The following is a 20084-nucleotide window of genomic DNA, read 5'->3' on the forward strand; positions in this document are numbered from 1 at the left end:
CTCAGTTTTCTATTGCTGTATAACAAATCATCCAAGATTCAGTGGCTTAAAACGACAGGGCTGTACGATATCTCACAATTTTGTTTTGGCTAGGTCATTCTTCTGATGGGCTTTAGAGAGCTCACTGTTTTGTTTGTTTTTGATTTCCACAGTTTTGATTGTCACAATTAGGTGGAGGTTATTTGTCATGGTTAGAGGCCATGGATGTTGGTAAACATGCTACAGTATGTTTATTGTTGTGTAAATTATCTAAGCCCAAAATGTCTATAGTGCTGAGGTTAAAAAATTTGTGATAAGTATTTTTATATGCAATATCTTCTTTAATCTTTACAATAGCCCTATGGGATAGGTAAGACCCTCATCATTTACAAAAGAGAAAAGTGAAGCCCAGACGAGTTAAATTATTTTAACAAGATTACATAATTAGTAGAAGGAAGAATTAGAACTTTAATACACAGGCTATGTCTGAGCTTTTAACTACTGTACTGTTTGATCCAGTGCATTCCATTTGGATTGTTGATCTTCATAAAAGATCATATTTTTCTAAATATTAAAACCATGCCAGGCAATAGTCTAATCTCTCCACCAATTATTTCTTCTTTGGGTTTTTCCATTCTATCTTAGCTGCTTTTCCTAGAAATGGAGCCCGAGGAAAGAATTAGTATGAATGCTTTATTTAGGAGATGCAGTACTATCGCTATAAAAGTGAGCAAAAAGAGAAGTGAGGCAGAGAATGGGAAAATAATGTAAGGCGATACATTTCACAAAGGTATTTCTATGAGGCAGCTATAGGAGATGTCTCTAGGTTATACAGAGGGGGGATGCTCGGTTCAGCCTACTGGAAGGAAGAAGAAAATGCAAATTTGCCAAATCCTTCACATCTCCTGAGTTCCATTGCTCTGAGTTTGCCTTCTAGGGGTTTAACTCCTCCATGTTCCCAGGCTGCATCAGAGCCCCGGCAGCAGCTGCTCAGAAAGCCAAGTCTCACACCTGCAGCTTGATCTTCATCTGAGTCAAGAAGTGTTATGACACACAAATGTTTTCAGGCCTGCTGTTAGTTGATCTCAAGTGGCTTAACTCTATGGGTTAGTACAGAATCAGACAGCTGCAGCAACTGGAATAGGCCAGCTAATCAGAGTTCAGGAGATAGGTGAAGCCAAGAGAATCTGAGGTAGGACAAAAGATGTATCTGATATACTCTTCAATATGCTCACCCGTTCCTGGAAAGAAACCTTTCCGGCTTAGATAACCTAAGATATCAGTTGGGATTCGTTAAGTTTTAGGATGTAGACAAACCAGACTGATCAAGTTAAAATGCTAAGAAAAGAAGGGAAGTTATTGGCTCACATACCTGAAAGTTCAGAAGGTCAGCAAGCTTCAGATTTTGGCTCAGTCGTGTGACTTTAGATCCACGGCCTTCAAGTCTAATGGCTAAGACTTTCTCCATGAGCCAATTTTATATCCAGACTGGTAGTGAAGTGACTTCAGTAACTGTAGGTCCCAAACCTACATATGACTACCTCCAGGTATGCAGGGGAAAGAATGAACTTTCTCCATTCGATTCTCCTATAAATAATGAAATTTTCCTAAAAGACCCTGCAGCAAGCACTCCCCTGAAGTTCTCATTGCCCAACTTGGGCAATGTGTCCATTCCTCAGCAATCCCCATTAGAGGAGCCTTATGCACACTGATTCACCAACACCTGGGTTCCTCGACCAATCACTATCAAAATGGAGGGATTACCACCACCACTTAAACCAACCAGGACCCACCTCCAGCATGCTATAACCTTCAAACTGTATAATATAAAATGGAAGTAGAATGATGTAAAAACTTGATGAAAAAGAGAAGACCATGATGTCTATAAAACATAGTCTTCCAAAGCTCCTAAAGACACAAAGACCAAGCTGCCACCTCCATTTCTTACTAGACAATTGTCATGAGGTTCTGACTCACTTCAAATATACACTTCTCCACTGTTGTTCCTTCCCCCATCCCCACCCCACCAGGGAACCATCTCTTTACCATCCCAGCCTTTAATGGCCCATCTTATTCTCAAGCTAATCTCAAAAAGTTTCCCTGATGTTTCACAGTCAGGAAACATAGGCTATAGAAAATGAATATTTTAGAATAAGCTGGGATCTTAGAAACCTAGATTGGGTTCCATCACACTGTATTCCATGAGGTCCCAGAGACTCTTTAAAGTGCTCTCAGATATGGCCTTTGAGGGCTAAAGGAAAGAGCTAAACAGATTGGCTCTGGAAACTCTGCATTTACCCAACCAGGGTACTGATGTGATTTAGTATGAGTTGAATACTCAAAGAATATATTAGTTTGAACACTCAAAAAATAATCAGTTCAGTTTGAATGATATATTTTACATAGTTACATATTTTGTTTCAAGATTAACTTCCCTTTGTAGAGAGGATTTCTTGAGGTTGGGGAGAAAGGTTATGAATAACCTTTTATTATAGAAGTGAGAAAACTGAAGCTCAGAGAAGGGTCTGCGGCATGTGTTGAAGGTCATGATGCTGATCTGACCCCCCTCCTCAGAACCACTCTTCAATATTTGGAAAAATCCATTCTGTCCTTCCTGAGTCCTCTCTTTTCCAGAACCCATGGCCTGAACTCATGCAAATCTCACTCACAGAAAGACATTCCAAGTCATCCCACCGATTCATGGCTCATCTCCTTGTTAAAATCACACATAATAGTGTAGTGCCAAGGAGTGAACGTGATGATTCAGATGCATCTCAGCAGCAGAGAAAAGAGCAGGACCACCTCGTTCCCATTAGAACGCTCACTCCTGACAACACATCCAGGGGTCACATTAGCTACTTGGCAGGCACAAAACACCATTGCCTCATACCGTCCGTTAAAACTCTTAGTACTTTTTTTTTTTTATAAGCTGCTGCAAAGACTTTTATTCCCATTCTGTTCCCAACCACTTGTTTACTTAGACCCAATTTCAGGACTTCACATTTATTTTATTTAGTCTAAGAATTGAAAATTCTAAGTGCCCAATCCTGTACATTTCTGGAAATATTCCATGAGGGAATAAGAATTCTAGGGCAGGAATAGCAAACTCACCTACCTATAGGAATGAGGCAGGGAGGGAGGGAGATAATGTTAGTAAACGAAGGCAGCATGGTACCAGTCAAACCCGTGATGTGTGAACTCTGGTAAGAAGGAGAACTCAGCCCAAGCTAACGGGACAGCTTCTACTCAGCTTCAGCTCACCATTACCATGCAAAAATCAAGCCCAGTGTTGCTCTGTCTTCTGATTTTTTAAGAGGAACCAGAAATATGGATACTTACTGGAAATATCCAGTCTTAAATGTTGGCCACTAATTTGCAATGTTCTAATATAATCTGGAGGCCAAAGAAAATACATCTGTAGGCTTGGTTCAACCCATAGACCGCAAGCTTGCAACCTTTGTCCTGGGGGCTAAGGGAGTGGGGCTAAGGGCTAAACCAGCACTGGTTATTGAGACAAAAATATAAAATGATTTATATTATCTTGGATTTAATAGCATAATATTTATTTTTAATACTCCCTTGTTAATCATAGGCTTTGGCATTTTAAAACTTAAAGAGAATCTTGGAGATTATACAGTTTAATTCTCTTGTTTTACAAAAGAAGAAACTATGATCCAGAGAAAAGTGACTTGGAATTTAATTAAATATATTTCAGCGAAATGAACAAAAAATTAGATTCTCAGAAATGGGAAGAGCAGGCTTGGTCCCCCAGTCCAGGGTTTCTCAATCTCAGCTCTCCTGACATTTTGGATCAGATGATTGTTTTGGGCACCAGCTTGTGCACTGGAAGATCTTTAGCAGCATCCCTGGCCTCTAACCACTAGATGCCAGTAACACACACCCTCAGTCTTGTGGGGCAAGATGGAGGCAAAAACATATCCAGATATTGCATGGCCCTGGGAAACAAAATCACCACTGCCATTTACTAACTCCTTTGTCTTACAAATGAAGAAACTAAGACTCAGAAAATTGAAGAGTTTTGTCATGGTTACATGGGGAATGATTGGCACAGTTGATAGTAAGTCACAGGTATCTTAATTCCCCATAGAGCACTTTCCCTGCCAGAGCCTGTAATTCTGAACTACAATTTCATCAGCGAAAGAGTTGTCTAAAACTATGTATTTTAAGTTAAGAGACAAGATGGCATGATGGTAGGGAGCACAGCTTCTAAGACTAACAGATATGGACTTCATTCGTAGCTCTTCTACTTACTAACTTTGTGACACTGACCAGATCAACCTCTCTGAGCATTGTTGTCTCATTTGAAAAGCGGGTGATTCTAAGAGATAAAGTTCTTTCTTAAGATTTATTTGTTTTAGGGAGAGAGAGCAAGAGCATGAATATGTGCATGCATGGAGTGGAGGAAGAGGGAGAAAATCTCAAGAAGACTCTCTTCTGAGTGCAGAGCCCAGTGTAGGGCTTGATCTCGTGATCCATGAGATCATGACCTCAGCCGAAATCAAGAGTTGAAAGCTTAAACAACTGAGCCACCCAAGCACCCCAGAAATAAAGTTTATTTTTTTAATGGGTGTTAAAATGTGTATAGTGCCTGCCATGTAATAGGGATCCATCATGGAAGTATTTTATTATTGTTGTTGTTGTTATTATTATTATTATTATTATTATTATTAACTGGACTTGGGGTCATCAAAACCAAATCGGACCTGCCTATTTTTAATATAGCCAATGAGATAAGAATGACTTTTACATTTTTAAATGTTTTTTAAAAATTTTTTTCATTATTTTTTTTAAGATTTATTTATTTTAGAGAGAGCATGTGAGTGCATGAATGAGTGCATAAAGGGGCAAAGGGAGAGCATCCCCAAGAAGACTCCCCACTAAGCAAGGAGCACAACATAGGGCTCAATCTCACAACCCTTGAGATCATGATTTGAGCCAAAATGAAAAGTCAGATGCTTAACTGACTGAGCTACCCAGGTGCCCCTTAATTTTTTTTTTAAACTGTTTTATGATATGTAAAAACAGTGTAAAACCCAATGTCAATGTTCACAAATACAGTTTTATTAGAACACAGCCAGGCTTATTTATCTACACATAGTCTATAGCTGTTTTCACACAGCAGAGTTGAGTAGTACAACCTAGATTACATGGCTGGCAAAGCCTAAGATATCTACTGGCCCTTTACAGCAAGATCGCCAGTCTCTTAACTAGATCTTTGATCTGCAGGGAGAAAACTGGTGCTACCATTTGCACAGAGCCCTCTGGTGTACAGGAGGAAATATAGCACAAAATCCATCCTTGCTTTTTGATATTCCATTGCTATTCTAACACCTCTAACTGTGTGTTTAACTCTACTCACTTGAGATATTTCTCAGTATTTGTGTGCACCTAGTATTTTTAGAAATAGTCATCCAGGGCATTTGAGAAACCTTTACTTTTTATATATGTCCTCTTTTGAATAAATCCCATGTAGGCTTGATACTTGGAGATATTTTTCAAAATCTGGAATATTTATCAGAAAGAAAGTAAATGGTTTACTCAGTGTTAAGCCAACCACATATTTTAACTGTTGCATGATTTGGACAGGACAATAAAGAAGGATATCCATTAAAAAGGAAAAAAAGATAAGAATTATCTGCCAAGACTAAAATTTAAGAGTTGTTGTCATGTCATGGTTATATATATGTATAAAATATACATCTTTGTTTTTTTTAATCTGACTATAGGCCAAGGGTTTAAAAGTCATGATACCTATTCACAGTCCTAGCCTTGCCACTAACTAGATTTTTGGTCTCTGGAATTCTTTTTCAACTCAATACTATACATACCTTGACTGTTTAATGTGTGCCAGACACTAGGCTGGGCAACGGAAGTGCAAAGATAAAACGGACATGGTCTTTGTCCTGGAAGATTTCACCAAGGGTCTCTTTAAGTCACTGAACTTCTTTGAGGGTCAGTTTTCTCATCTGAAAGTGTAGGGTACTAAACTAAATACTTCACCCACTCCAGAAACTTTTATTGAGTTCCTTTGTTTTGCCATAACTTCTAATACACAATGAGGAATGAAAATAGGACTGCATCATTATTATCATTCAATTTTAAAGTGTACCTACTCATGCCCTGTGAAGTAGTTCACAGGTGATTATAATACAATATAATAAATGTAATATAGGTATATGAAGCACATTAAATGAAGCCACCAATGTTTTCTGAATGAAGAAAAACAGGTTTCATAGGACAAGTAACGTGAGTAAGTCTTAAATGATGAGTTCATTGATGACATAGTATGTTGGGAGCTCTCATCACTGAGAAGGGGTAAAACCAGACCAAAACAAATTTAGGAGATGATGAAGAAGACTATGGCCAAGAGAGACAGCTCCTCCCAGACTAGATCTGGTAATTAAAAACCAAATCCAAGGAAGGTGGGCAAGATTCAGCCTAACACCAGGGAGAATCTGATACAAAGAGGTGAAGTATGTCATTCAGGCTTCAGGGTGTTCAGTGTTCTTGGTGCCACATGTAAACTAAAAAGGACCATTCTAAAGGAGATGAAGTAAGTCAGGCACGAGGTTCCCAAAGGGAAAGGAGTGATGTGTATCAGAATAGTGTCAGGCCAACAGATAAATGCTCATTTTCTAAGATTTCACCTGGATCAGTAGAAATAACCAAGGCTAAGAATCAAGAGACAGCAACATAATGCTCGTGGGTGTCTAGGGTAAGGGATGCACATGCACAACTACCAATAATTCCCAGACCTCAGGTGTGTGTGTCAAGGAAGCTTTATATGACTTGTCAGTCCCAGGGATAGTAATCTTGCTAGTGTGGGTACTATGGCAGGAAGCTCAGCCATTGAAGGGGCAGGCAGAATTGGTTGCAAAGACAGAGAAGAATGAGAGATCTTTATAAATGTAAGCACAGCATGTACAAAAGCACACAGATGCATTTCTAACTCTTCGACAACCCAAATACTTCCCTTCTTGCCTTCCAACCTGGCATCTGCAAATGAATCTACAGTGCCAATGAAAGAGGCCCTGTCATGACTCTCTGATAAGTCCTAAGTAACATGGTAAGGGATATAGGATTCGTATGCATTGTTTAATGCTTTCCTGATTCAACTTAACTAAATTCCAAACTTTAAATCCCATTGTTCAAGGCACAGGATAGAGCCAGACCTGCCTTCCTCAGAAAGAATCCCTTGACATTCAGACCCGTGATTCTTTGAAACTTTGGATGTCTCTGCCTGCCTTGATAGTCCCATCTTCCCCACTTCCCATTACAACATCACTCCACTTAGTCCTCCATTTCCAAAGATCTCCTGTCCCATTGCAGCTGGTTCAGAGCACACCTGGCCAGAGCTAGTTATTGACTCCCTGTCCCCACCCCATCCCACTTCTCATGGGACCGAGGTTTCACTAAGTTCCCGGTGTGCTGTGCCAAAGCTTTCCTCTCTATCCACTCCCACACCCAGCCTCCACTCTACTCCTAGGCCACAGTGCACTTGGGGGAAATTCAATCCATATGTTTCCTTTTCTTCCTACAGAACGCATCCAGCCATTGTTTAAAGAGGGAGGCAATGGCCAAGAAGAGCCCTATGAGGCCTCTCTTAGCCTTCCAATCCTTCATTAGGGAGCAAGGAAAGAAGGACTTTGCCAAGAGCAAACCTGAAACATTCCTTTGGGTTTGGTTCAAAGCCTGCAAGTCATACTTCCACACAAGCATGTCCTCAGGACTGAAGATGTAAGGCATTATTCAAGGGATCTCATGGGCATAAAGAGAAGAGAACAGCCATCACCACCACCACTGGCCTGGCTCTGAGATGTGTGTGCAGGGAATCGGTTTGTAGGATGCTATTCTACATCATTAACTTCCAAAGCTGATACATAACCTATCTGAGAATGTCAGTTCTCCCTAATTATGAGCACATACTACCACAGATCAACAATTTTACAGTTCAAAGAAACCTGAGATAGCCATCAGGTAGGTCTCAATTATCTCATTTTAAAATAAGAGAAAACTTAGGGTTAGGGACAGTGAGGGACTTGCCCATGGTCAAGCTGATCAGTGTTTCATGAAGAAGCCAACTTGGAAGCTCTGATTCCAAGTTCAGAGCTTTGGACTCAGTACTTTGTGCCCTGACTTTACACAGATGCTAAATGCCCAATATAGACAAGGTTCATTTTCTTTTAAGATCATAGATACAAAGTATAGATTGGTGATTGCCACAGGCTGGGCATGGAGGTGGAGGGTGAGTGAAATAGGTGAAGTTAATCAACTGGTATAAATGTCCAATAATAAAGTCATGGGGATGTAATGTACAGCATGGTCACCACAGTTAATAATACTGTATTTTATGTTTTTTTCATTTTTTAAATTTAGTTTATTAACATATCAAGTATTATTAGTTTCAGAGGTAGAATTCAGTGGATCATCTGTCTCTTGTGACACCCAGTGCTCAGTACATCATGTGCCCTCCTTAATGTCCATCACCCAGTTACCCCACCCCCTCACCCCTCTTCTCTCCAGCAAAATTCATTTTCATGTTTAACCCTCCTGGCTTATTCTGAACCAATCCTTTTTAAAACTTTTCTTTATTCACCTGTTCACTTTCTTGTGTGCATGTTTGGGAGTCAGGGGATTCTCTGAAACCATCATCTAGGGACTCTTAAGCATCCTAAAAAATGCCTATGTGGGCTTTCCTTAAATAATTTTGAAGACCCGGAGCTCACTGCCCTCTATAACGGCCCATTCCATCTTCAGGCAAGCTCTGGTTGTTGGAAAGCTCTTTCTCACATTAAGCAGAGGTTTGCTTCTCTAGCATTTTCCCCGCAAACTGGTCTGCTTATTAGGATCTTAGAGCTGTTTTCAGTAGAAGCCAAATAGGGAGGCTCCAGTGCTCCCACAGAGTGAGCATTGCCTTGCAGCACCTTTATCACCTTTAACACAGTCCTGGGGACTTATGTCTTTACCCATAATTCCATCAGGGGAGATCTTCTTTTTTGTAACTGAGATGCCATAACTGAGATGACATACAACATTATGTAAGCTTCAGGTTTCATAATGATTCAATATACATATATATTATGACATGATCACCACAATAAGTCCAGTTAACCTCCACCACCATATATAATTACAGATTTTTTTTTCTTATGATAAGAAGTTTTAAGATCTTGGCAACTTTCAAATATTCAATACAGTATTATTAACTATAGTCACTATGTTGAACGTTACAAGCCCAGGATTTATTTATTTTATAACTGGGAGTTTCTCCCTTTTGACCCTCATTACCCATTTTGCCCACCTCCCACTTCTGCTAACCACCAATCTGTTCTCTGTATGTATGACGTCAGGGGTTTTGTTTGTTTGGGGGAAAGAGTTGTTTAGATTCTATGTATAAGTGAGCTCATATTATTTGTTTCCCTCTATCTGACTTCTTTCACTTAGCATAATGCCCTCAAGGCCAATTCATGTTATTGCAAATGGCAGGATTTTTCTCTTTTTTATGGCTGAACAATATTCCCTTGTGTGTACACAGACCACATTTTCTTTATGCATCCATCTGTTGATGGACACTTAGGTTGTTTCTGTGTCTTGGCTATTGTGAATAACATGGTGATAAATATGGAATTGCAGTTATCTTTTTAAGTTAGTGTTTATATTTCCTTCAGACAAATACCTAGAAGTGGAATTGCTGCATCATAAGGTGTTTTTCATTTTATATTGTATTTTTAATAAACACTGTGGCAGTTGAAGACCCAAGATTCTATTAACGAAGATCTCGTCAGAATCTAAGAAAACACTAACAGGCATTATAGTAAAAATGTAATTTATAATAGTTCATTAAATACAATATAAAAAATCAAGGGTTTCAAGTGTGTTTCCTACAATGTATATATTTAGTACCCAGTTACTGGCACCTTCTTATGTACCAAGTACTCTTCTAGAGTGCCAGGGATCTTACAAAAAACAAGATTAACCGTTTGTGGAGGTTCTTTCCAGTGATGCCTTTCAGCCTTAAACCTCGATGGCTCTAAGAATCTCAGCCAGGAAGGGAGGCCACTGCTGACAGAGGCAGATGACAAGGATAAGAGAATGAGGCAGCTGAGAGCAGGACAGTGGAGGGGAAGAGGGAAGTTTAGAAAGTGAGTAAGACATGCAAGTAAGGGGAAAAGGTAGAGGCTGATTCAAGGATAATAGTGGTTATGGAGCATAATGCCATAGAAAAACCATGGATTTCAGAGTCGAGCAATGAAGGTCCTAATCCCAAATTCCACACCACTTGTTTGAGAAGATGTTTAGCCCTCAACCATTAACCAATCTAAATCCCTGTCCCCTCATCTATAGAATGCAGATAAAAACAGATGATTTCCAAGCATAAAATGAAGTCAAAACAAATTTAAAGTCTCTGACACACACTGACCAACAAACATAAAATTCCCATCTCCCACAGGGAAAATGAAGCCTAGCAAGCAGACCATTGCTCTGACCTTTACTAGCCTATTCTAACAGCTGATGGCCCTTTTCCTCTTGGCTAGGGAGTCCTGGAAATTAGAACCTCAAAATAATCAAATCCCATGAGCTTAAGCTCCAGCTTGACAGTTATGAAAGGATATATTCCTTTCCTTCCACCAGTGAGCATGGTTTCTTTCTTCCTACGTATACCTTGCCTTGGGCAAAAGTGAAACAAACCCAGATATCAAGATGTTCATGAGGTGGGATGGGGGGGCACTGGGAGGACACCAGTCTCTTAGTGTGCTAGGGTGTTTGCACAGCTGCAGTCAATTAGATGAAACTGTAATTGTTTTATACTTCTGCTCAATGCTTAATCCTGGAGAAAGAAGAATGAATGGTTGGTTTTCCTTTTTCATCTTCTGGTATTTTTGTTTTGTTTTTGTTTCTCATCAAAATATTTATATAGTATTTGTGTAAGGGAAAGCAATCATAATGAAATGGATAATCAAATAGAGTGCTCTAAGGCACATTTACAAAAACCTTCATCTCAGAAACGCTTCATTTACCCAGACAGTGGGCAGCCAAGGGCATGGGAAAGTCTGTTTCTATGGACAGGGAACTGATTCATGCCAATCAGCTAGCGAGTTCCTCTTTGAAAATGCTCCATATGTAATACATAGCATAATAAATCACATCAACAAGCAAACAGGAGGTACGATACACCTTCCAGGTGCTGAATCCATGCTAAGGACAGGAGGTGCCAAAATGAACAGGAGATGAGGCTCAGGGCCAGGATGAGGGTAAGGAGAGTGAACCACTTGCTTCAGGAACAAACTTTAAGGGGATGCCCAAAAACTCAGTTATCAAGATAAATTTTTGAAAAAAATTATAAAAGAATATTTTTAAAAATAAAAATTAATGCAACAAAAACCCGTAGTGAACAAAATGCCAAACTTCGGTATGTTTTTAACTTTTGATTATTAGTTGAATATGCATGTAGACTATGAAAAATTTTAGGAAAGCCACTCTTGGAGTACAAAACAAGAATATTTACTTTACAAATCATTAAAGCTAGTTTAGTGCTGAATCTAAAAACTACAAGATGGAGAAGGAGGAAGAAAAAAATACATGAAAGCCCAAACATATGACACAAAACAATTATAAAAAGAACTGTAAGTGTTTTAAATCTCCCCTTTAAAAACTGAAACTGATATTAACTTCTAAAGTAAAATACCTTGATTTGAAATTTGGGAATAAGATTAAGAGTCAAACAAACATTCATTTCCTTTGACCCAAAAATAATACTTCAGGGAATTTATCGTAAGTATAGCTGAAATATGGAAAATGCATCATTTGTAACCAGAAAAACTTAAAAGAACTCTCAACAGAATATTATCCAGTCATTAAAAATAATGGTCATGTAGACCACGCAATGTTAAAAAATGATAAAACAACATAATGAAGTGAAAAAAGTTGGAAACACAAATACATATAAACCACAGTGACAATGTCATAAAAACCACCCAGAAAACAGAAACTGAAGGTAAACACACCAAAATTTTAATAGCGACCTTGATGGTAGAAATCTGAGTTTATTTTTCTTCCTTTCTTCCCTCCTTCCTTTTCTTCTTTCCTCTATTTTTTCCCTTTATTTCCTTCTCCCTTCCTGTTTTCAGGAATTACAGATTGTATTTTGTGGTGTATACTGTATTTTACATCACATCATTTGGGGTCCAGGCAGGGAACAGATGGCATATTCAGAGATCACTGAAAAGTCGTCACAAGATTACTCTCAGAGGTGTGAGCAAGGTAAAGGAAGCACCAGGAGATGATAAAATACAATGTCTAGCAATAGCAAGGAGCTGCATTTTTAGATCAGAAGAAGGAAGAGGAAGGAACAGTTTCCAGAAGTAGGAGAGAACTGCAGCTATAGAGGAAAGCTGTTTTGGAGGAAAAACAGCCACTACCAAATCACAGTTCCGGATGAGAAGAGATCTTCTGGTGTCTCTCTCCTGCCCTCTTCCAGTCCCCTGCTGGTGTCTGCCGCTGGCTGATCTGAGCGAATGAATGCTGGAGGATAAGGGCACCTGTGTAATGAGGTCAGCCTCTTAGAGTAGAGAGGACATAAGGACAAGGGTAAAAAATGAATCTGAAAGGACGAAGAGAATGTATCCCACAAAATCACCGTATCATTTTATTTCTTAAATGTGTAAATTGAGAAACTGACTACATTTGAAACTGACTTGTCTTCTCCATCAAATTCAGATAAAAGTAATTCCTACCTCAGGGCACCTGGGTGGCTCCATCAAACATCTGCGTCTTGATTTCAGCTCAGGTCATGATCTCAGGGTCATGAGATGGAGCCCTGTGACAGGCTCTGCACTCTGCAGGGAGTCTGCTTGACATTCTCTATCTTCTCTAACTGTGCCCCTGCCCCCCAACTCGTGCACACACACTCTCTCTCACATAAATAGTTAAATAAAAAAAAAAAATAATCCCTACCTCATAAGGTTACTGAGTAATCTTGAAAATCATCAATGCTATTGTTCTGTCACTGTTACATTCATTATATATTGTGCTCGCTTTGGAAGCACATATACTATTATTATAATCATTATATATGTTATATGTGTATATGTATTTATACAGACACATTTGTATATACATATACACATATATACACATATATGTATATATATAATGTGCGTGTATATATACACACACACACACAATTATGTTCGTGGTGCTGATGGTGTTGGAGCTGGTAGTGGCAGGGTGGCCACAGTGCTGGTGATAATGGTAAAGGTGACAGTGAGGATGGTGCACACCATGGTGACAGTTGCTGTGATGGAGGTGGCAGTGGTAGTGGTCATCATGACATTGGTGTTGCACACATGATGGTGGTGATAACAGTTGTTGTCATCGATACATTATCCTCTTACATGAATGGTGAGTTTCCTATGTTATCAAATGCTACCCTCAAAGAACATACAGCTCCATTCATAAGTAAGTAATGGCATTAAACCTATCTTCTCTGAAATCAGGTATGATAAAATGGTAAGATATGGATCCCTTAGGGCCCATCTCCCTGATGCTTCTTTAATCCATAGAAAAAGTTAAATCAACCCATAGTGCATTCACTAGGAAACTACTACATGGCTTCTCCAGAAAGAAATTTTCTATCTTCATCATCTCTATAGGTGAGTGAGAGCAAGGACAGGAAGGTACTGTGAATACAGCATCCTAGGCTGTGAGCAGTGCCTGATTGAGTGCCTAGCACCTTCCAGCCCTGAAAATATGTAATTAAGGAGTGAATGAAAGCTCTGTGGATTATCATGGATGTCCAAACCAGCTTGACTGTGTAGAGAAGATGATACTGAGCACTTAACTATTCTAACTACTTCACAGGTTTTAGCCCACTAAATCTCAAGTTTTACAAAATAGATATTAATATTAGGCCCATTTAAAAAGATATGGCAACTGAGGCACAGAGGACTCAAATAGTTCTATGTTGTGCAGCTGGCAGGCGAATAACTTGGAATTCAAATTCGGAAATCTCAGTGTTAGGGCATGGCCTCTTTCCCTTAAATGTCCTCAGAGAAGGCTTCATACGGGAGGAGGTACAGTTGGAACTGAGCTGAGAGAAAGGGGTAATGACAGGAAAATTCTAAAGAGGGCCATTCCAGGCATAGGAAATAGCATTTGGCAAAGACCCAGAGGGAAACCACAGAAGTAGTTTGAAAGATATTCTCAGAGATAACCTTCAGGAAGATATTCTGGAACTCAAGTCACAGGTGGATTGCATGGACTTATGTTAAGAACAATGAAATAAACAGAAAGCAAACCGGCATAAGTTCTGGATTTTTTAGGACCACGAAGGAGGTCTTTCTTGTCTTCAGAGGGATCCGTCTCCTGCATTAACTTGCAAAAGTGAGCAATAATGCTGGGGATGGGGAGGACACACTGTTGTGAATTTGATGCTCTTTTGGCCATAACTCTAGCCAGCACAGCCACACCCAGGGCAAGAAGGGGGAATGAGCTCCACAATGACCCTGACCTATACTTGGGAAGCAGCATTTAGGGTGGTCAAAAAGGGGCTACACCACGGAACAAGGAAGGTCTAAGATGTCTTAGCGACATCTCAAGCCCAGGAAGGAACCGGGTAGGAAAGCAGAGCCTGACTAGGTTTCACAGGGGAGAGTGGCTGGGCTCCAGCAGAGGGCAACTTGGGGCAATTTCTCTGCTGTTTCCTGTTTCCCAGCTGTATTTTATTGGCTCAGCCCACCTGCTCCAAGTCTGCTCTCTGCCCCAGCACCTAGAGGCAGCTCTGGTTGTTTCTGCTACATTACGACTGACTGGAAAAGGTGAAAATTCACTCTACATCAGGACAGGAAGATGAATGGGTTACAGGGACATTATTTAAAAATCTCCTCAAAATAAAAACTACAATGTCAGGGTGGTCAAGAATACAAAAGAAACTATATATACAGGCAGAGAAAGGCACGAGAAGAAACCCCTGCACATGTGTTTTCATTTGGCAAGGCCTCTTTCAAATACGAATGTTGTTGGGAAAATATTCTGAGTGAGAATTTCTTCTCTGGCACCAAGCTTGCTGTGTTTGGGCTCCCTTCTCAGAACACCAGGGCACTTCAAACCAAGAGCAGGATGTTGAGGGTGGTGACCTACCATGTCTCGCTGCCAGCCTGGACTGGCAGGTGGTCTGAATTCCTTCCCACTCTCCTCTGTCCCACTGCATCCCTCTTCTTTGACAGGAGGCTGGGGACCCTGCTCTAGTTCAGCCAAGTGACTCCGCTTCATGTTTTCTCCAGTTTCCTCATGATGAAACACAGCTCAAATGGCTTGCTCATCAGCTCCCCCCAAAGTGAAGAGCCACGCCCTCCCTTGGGGTGTTGGGGGCACATGGGTTCAGACCACTTAAAGGCGCATGAGCAGCAGGTGGGACATTTTCAGATCGGTGTTTCGTATAAATGGGGCCGTTGACACCTTCCCAATGCAGTTTGGTCAGAGGAGGGTGAGAATCAGAGGAAACTTAAAACCAAAGGGAATTCTTAAAGATTCTATTTATTTATTTGAGAGAGAGGCAGTGAGAGAGAGCATGAGAAGGGAGAAGGTCAGAGGGAGAAAGAAGTAGACTCCCCATGGAGCTGAGAGCCCGATGTGGGACTTGATCCAGGGACTCTGGGATCATGACCTGAGCTGAAAGTAGTCACTTAACCAACTGAGCCACCCAGGCGCTCCCAAAGGGAATTTTAAAAAACATATTTTGGTTATCTTTGCTACGGAGGAAGACACTAAACAAAAATAAGGGGTCCATTAAATAGTTCTGGTAAGAGGGTCATAGTTGAGGAATTTCGCTGATATCCATTTATTATTTTTTTTAATTTTTAAAGTATTTTTAAAATATTTTATTTATTTATTTATTTATTTGACTGAGAGAGAGAGAAAGAGAACAAGTGAGGGTGGGGAAGGGCAGAGGGAGAGAGAATCTCCTGCAGATCTCCTGCTGAGCATGGAACTCAAGGAAGGGCTCCATCTCATGACCCTGAGATAATGACTTAAGTCGAAACCAACAGTCAGACACTTAACTAAGCCACCCATGCACTCCTTATTTATTAAATTTTTAATAAATATTTAGTGAATGTCCTCCATACTCTGAGGCACTAACTTAGTATGGGATTACAAGAGTGAAAAAAATCGAACAGATGCATCTCCTCCGCAGCAAGTCTTGCCTTCAGTAGAGGAAGCAGTCATTAAGCAAATCTATACATACATGTAAGTTCCCCTGGGTGCTATAAAGGAAAAGGAATATTATCCTCTGCAGGTGATCCCAGGGGCTCAGCAAAGCCTAGCCTGTGAACACATTTCAGCTAAGACCTGAAGAGGGAGAAGGAGCTAGCTCAGGCCGAAAGAGTATTCTAGGCAGAGGGAATAGCAGGTAGAAAAGCACTTGGCAAAGAAAAGGCCAAACTCTTGGATGACAAAGGGCATGGGTACAGGATGGGGCCGATGGGGGAGGAGCTGGCACAGTTCTGTAAGCGGCATTCAGATCTGCGGACTTATTTTAGTAGCAGTGGGAATTTGCTGAACAATTACTGGACTGCGGCAGAATGAATGACATGAGCCACAAGAATCAGAGCAACAATTGCACTCCTGGGTATTTACCCCAAAGATACAGATGTCGTGAAAAGAAGGGCCATCTGTACCCCAATGTTTATAGCAGCAATGGCCACAGTCGCCAAACTATGGAAAGAACCAAGATGCCCTTCAACGGATGAATGGATAAGGAAGATGTGGTCCATATACACTATGGAGTATTATGCCTCCATCAGAAAGGACGAATATCCAACTTTTGTAGCAACATGGACGGGACTGGAAGAGATTATGCTGAGTGAAATCAGTCAAGCAGAGAGAGTCAATTATCATATGGTTTCACTCATTTGTGGAGCATAACCAATAGCATGGAGGACAAGGGGCGTTAGAGAGTAGTAGGGAATTTGGGTAAATTGGAAGGGGAGGTGAACCATGAGAGACTATGGACTCTGAAAAACAGTCTGAAGGGTTTGAAGTGGCGGGGGGGTGGGAGGTTGGGGTACCAGGTGGTGGGTATTATAGAGGGCACAGCTTGCATGGAGCACTGGGTGTGGTGAAAAAATAATGAATAATGTTTTTCTGAAAATAAATAAATTGGGGAAAAAAATTTTTAAATGTTAAAAACAAAATAAAGACAATTAGATATTTTTTAAATGAAAAAAAAAAAAAGAATCAGAGCAACAGACTAGGGAGGAAGGAGGCTGTCACCACAGTCTGAAAAGACACGAGGTGGATGAGAGCTACAATGACCGTGATGCAAGCTAGAGGAGTTTGGAAGCCTGAGTTGTTGGGTCGTTTTGGGGTTGAGGGGAATGCAGATGACTTGGTGGCTCATTGATGTGGAAGGGAAAGGGTAGAGAAGGTGACAAGGAAAGCTCCAGGAGTCCCAGACTCAGTCAGCAGAGCTTGAGGAATACACAAAGTCTTATGGCAGCAATAAGGAAGGAGCCTATGACTCTGGCCAGAACTAGAAGAAAAGGAATCACAGAGGCCCGGCCACTGGAGTGGGCTCCTGGAGAAGAGGAGTACTTAATAGATTGAAACAAGTAGAAAGATCTTCTAGGAAGAGGAAAAGCATTTTAACACCTATAAGTAGTGATGCCAGTCCTACCAAACATTTGAGAGGATTAAATAGGATGATTTATGTGGAAATACCTAAAACAGTGCCTTGGAATTTATTGATGGTGTTTATATCCGTTACCAACCCACCCACTGGCCTGTGTTGTATGTGTCCATCTCATCTTCGCGAGCTGACAGGAGAATAAAACTCAAGTTGGCTTCTCTGCCTCTTCCCAATACACCTGAATAAGTGTATGAAATGGTCAACGTGTGTCGGGTGCCCTACTGGCTACTGAAGGTACAAAACAGGAATTAAGTTGTAAGTCTTGCTGGTTTTATCCATTTCCTTTTTAATTATATTCTTTTAATTATATTCTCTCCATTTGTCTCTACCTCCCTCATCCACTAGCACAAGATATAGCTCAAGGAGGTACCCAACAAAAATTAACTAACACAATATGAATCGGGAGAGTCCTTATGGGAATACCTCCCATCTTCCAAAAGCTATATTGGGTCTGGGGGCACAGAGATAGTTAAAGCAAAGGTCCTGTCCTCAAGAAAGTCAAAGACGTAAATCTAAAGGAATAAAAACACATGCATACACACTTACATACAGGATGATAAATATGTCCAAATAAACATATATAATCTCTCTCCTGCCCCCCAAAATTCAGAAGTTAACATAATACAGCCAAACCAAAATATTTTTCAATCCATAAGCATTTGCAGGCTTGAAATTTCCAAAGCAGAAACGTGAGGGCACAAAAGCAGACTAAAGTGGAGTCCGTGGAATTCCTTGAAGTTACCCATAAATATTCGCCAAGCCTTTCCCCAGTCCTGCACCTAGTCATAAATCCCCCTGCTTCTTTTCAAGAACTTTTACATTTGATCAACGATGCAGGGTGATGTTTAAACCAGGCCATTTGGAATATTCGATTTTCATACATAGTTTTAAGATTTTAATTTCCAGTCTGCAAGCCGGCTCGGATTTTCCCTGTCCTGAAATAAATCAGGATTTTCAAGACATGAAAGCAGGCTCCAAGCACAGAAGGGCTTTCTGAGGTTCAGCCTGGTTGCAATGCTCAGTCAAGTCATACTTACAAACAACTTACCTCTCACCTCATCTCTGTCCTGGGGGGATAGTCTGGAAAACTGGCAGCTAATGTGGTGAGAGAAAAATACCCAACACTCAAGATCAATCTGTCAAAAAGAGGCAAGAGCCATTCATCAAAGGAGAGAGGGACACACTCAAAGATGTTGTGAAACATTTACTCAACCATTCTGAAACTAATTGGCCCCTCGACTTAATCTCCTTCTCCCCTCCACGTCAAGCCAGTGGCCACAGAACCATAGAGGGATAGAAGCTCATAACTTTAGAATGGATGATGTATACAGGATGTTGCTAATCTATCACAGCATCAGCATAGTAAAGCCCAAAGGGTCTTTGGAGTTCATTTACTCTGGTTTGGACCAGTAGCACCAGGGAGCAACAGGAGTCCTGAACTTGGAACTGGGTTCTAGTCCTTCACTCATTTGCAAGCTGTGTGATCTTACGGAAGTCACTTCAACCTGTCTGAAAATTGCCTCATCTGTCAAAGGGGAAAAATGTCTTACTCAGAGTTGCCATGAGAGTATGATAATATAAGTAAATGCAACTTGGAAACATCCCTGAACATTTAAGTGGGTGAGAAATTATTATCATTGCAAAAAATCCAATAAATGCTACCTGAATCCAATAGTAGAGTAGATGTCACTAAACTCTCACTGAACAGATGATAGAATCAATAGCTCCCATTCAGTTTGCAAAAGATGGAGTCACTCCCCTGGCACAGAGAATGCCCAGTACTAGTGTCCTGGTCCCCAGCATGCTAGAAAATTAATCTCCTACCAGTTCAGTACCAGTAGGATGATCACAAGTCTAATATTTGGTCCCCTGCTCTTTATCCTGGTTGAATTTCTAAAAATAATTTTTTAATTATGTAAACTAATAAAATGAATTTTATAATGAGATTTGTTTTGTATATGAAAGTACAGGTGATTGCTATGTAAAAACTATTTAGAGACAACTTGGTAAAAGACACTATTTTCAAATTAGTAGTGAGCAAGACTATTGTAAAAGACTAGGGGGGAAAAATCACAAAAGTCTAGAAGGCCTATACATTAAAATTTTTTCCGAATATCTTTTATGTCTTGCATTGCTTTAAAGAAACTGAAAATCACAGAGCTTATAAACACACCCATTCAAGAGAGTCAACTGGGCACAGGCGACATCAATCGGGAGCTACTTGGACAAAGCAAAAACGTTGATCTGTCTTTGAAGATTGTTATATGAATTTATATTAATAGGATTCTTGTCCCAATTAAATCGAATAATTAACCAACTACTAGTTTTAACTGACTTGTAAGTAATTCTTTATTGTCACTTACATACATGACTATCTGCTGGTCTACAGGAACACTGA

The sequence above is a fragment of the Neovison vison genome, chromosome 2 (assembly GCF_020171115.1).
Source record: "Neovison vison isolate M4711 chromosome 2, ASM_NN_V1, whole genome shotgun sequence".
NCBI lineage: Eukaryota > Metazoa > Chordata > Mammalia > Carnivora > Mustelidae > Neogale > Neogale vison.